Source organism: Myotis brandtii, unplaced genomic scaffold (assembly GCF_000412655.1).
Source record: "Myotis brandtii unplaced genomic scaffold, ASM41265v1 scaffold165, whole genome shotgun sequence".
NCBI classification, from domain to species: domain Eukaryota; kingdom Metazoa; phylum Chordata; class Mammalia; order Chiroptera; family Vespertilionidae; genus Myotis; species Myotis brandtii.
In genome coordinates this window covers 14,316,488-14,318,974 of record NW_005356042.1, presented here as the reverse complement: position 1 = coordinate 14,318,974, position 2,487 = coordinate 14,316,488, and positions in this window count along the sequence as shown.

The following is a 2,487-nucleotide window of genomic DNA, read 5'->3' as shown; positions in this document are numbered from 1 at the left end:
ACTTCCTTCAGTTTCAAGATTATTTTGGTGATTCTGTGTCTCTTGCATCTCCATTTACATGTTAGGATTACCTTATTTTACACAAAAAGCAACTGAAATTTTTGGCAGTGGTTGCATTGAAAATGTAGATTATTTGGGGGAATATTGCCATCTTAATATTTTCTTTTAATCCATAAGCCTGGTATGTCTTTATATTTATTTATATATTCCTTAATTTATTTCAACAATGTCTTATACTTTACAGTATATACATGTACTTTTTGGTTAAATGCATTTCTAAGTTTATTTTTCTCTTTGTGCTATTGAAAATGGAACTGATTTCTTAAATTTGTGTTTATATTGTTTATTGCCCATCTATAGAAATATGTAGAACTAATTTTTACATTTCGATTTTATATCCTTCAAGCATACTGAACTCATTTATTAGCTCTATTATTTTTATGGGTTTCTTAGGAATTTCTATACACATGAGCATGTAATTTACAAACACAGTTTCCTTCTTTCTATACAATCTGATTGCCTTGTGTTTCTTTTCCTTGTGTAAACACCGTAGCTAATCCTCTATAGTACAGTGTTGAATAGAAATAGTGAGAGTAGACATCTTTGTCTTGCTCCTATCTTAGGGGTAAAGCGTTGAGAATTTATTGATTTGAGCTTTGAGTTTTTGTAGATGCCCTTTATCAGGTCCCTTTCTATTGCAAGTTTGCTGATAGTGTTTTTTTTCTTATTATTCCTGAAGAGGGTTGGGATTTGCACCTTCAGAAACCATCTCAGGGCACTTTATTTCTTCATTTGAGTTACTCTTCTAGCTTCCTTTCTTTTCAGCCTGAAGGACTCCCTTTAGTATTTCTGGTAGAAAAGGTTTGCCCATGTCTTATAATTTATTCCTGTCTATTTAAAATAAAATTATCTGGTGGAGGGACCAAGATATCTGTCCTGTAAGATTTTCCAAAGAATGGACCTTATTTTTTATGTACTCATGGCGTGGTTCCACATCTCCCCCTGTATCCCTTGGAATATTTGCTGCAGGACCTAAGGCCTCGTCAGACCCATGTCCCTTTCCTCTGGGAAGACTACGTGGTGGCCTCTTTAACCAGAAGGCCCTGTGCTTGGTTGTCTCTCTCCTGGTTGTGTGAGGAGCCATTGCTGCTTAATGATTAGATCTCTCTTTAATGTAATTAATAGGTTTTTGCAAGATGGTGGTATTTTAATTGTCAGGGCTCCTTTTTAAAGGAATTTTTTAGGATGTTTTTATAAACAGAGACTTTTTGTGATCTACCCTTAAACTACCTAGTGATACAGTTCCGATAGCTAAATGCTTGATTCTTTCCTTTAACATTTTAAAAAAATGACTTATTTTCTTATCCTCCAAAGATAACAGATGAGTTTTTGTTTGTTGTTTTGTTTGTGTGATACTGTTGTAATTAGCTAGTTATTAATAACAGGAAAGGAGCAAAGGGAGACTGGACATTATAGGCACATTCCCTACGAAACATTGGGGGAGGGAACCCATAGGGAAGACACTTTCCTACCAATCACACCTGGGAACAGAGGTCCTTGGCCAGAATGGGCGTGGCCACTGCCAGGGCGTGAAGATGTGGGACATATAATCCCCTGAACGAAGGAGCTTGAGCCCTTAGGTTCTTGGCTCCTATTGGCACGCTTGGCTTGTGGCTCATGCTTGGCTTCCTGTCACTTGCTTTCCGGGCAATGAACTCATGGACGCAGCTAGTCCAATGCTCGTACCGGCCTCAGCGCCAACATGGAAAGGAAACTCTGGCACTGGCTTCACTCCAATAAAGTCCCAGGTGCACTTCTTCTTTCCCGGACTAAGGGAAATGGGACTTTGGAAACCAGCGAGGAATTCCACGGAAATAAAGCTTTCTACCACATCACATCTCCCCTGGGGGCCTCCAGGATTGCTTATTCCAACGGTACCCCAAGCACCCCACTCCTAGCAATGGGGGAAGACAAGGTATGTTTTTCTCCAGTAACAGTTGCTGCTATTGTTTTTCACCACTCTTTTAGGAACAAGAGCTATAAACTTGGACAATATTAGGGTCCCTGCCTTTAAACTCCTCCCAGCTCTGGCCGGTATGCTAAGTAGTTGAGTGTCAGCCCACACACTGAAGGGTCACAGGTTTGATTCCCGGTCAAGGGCACATACGTGGGTTTCAGGTTTGATCCCCAGCCCTGGTCAGGGCATGTGTGGGAGACAACCAATTGATGTGTCTCTCTCATATAGATGTGTCTCTCTCTCCCTCCCTCCCTCCCTCCCATTCTCTCTCTCTCTCTCTCTCTCTCTCTTTCCCTCCCATTCTCTCCCCCGCCCTTCCACTCTCTCTAAAAATTAATGGAAAAAATATCCTCAGGTGAAGATGAACAACAACAAAAAATTCCTCAGTTCACTTCTAGATTAAGCCACATTATAGAGTAATTTAGAAAAACCATATACAAAGAATGGTATATTCTCTTTGTATGAGAACT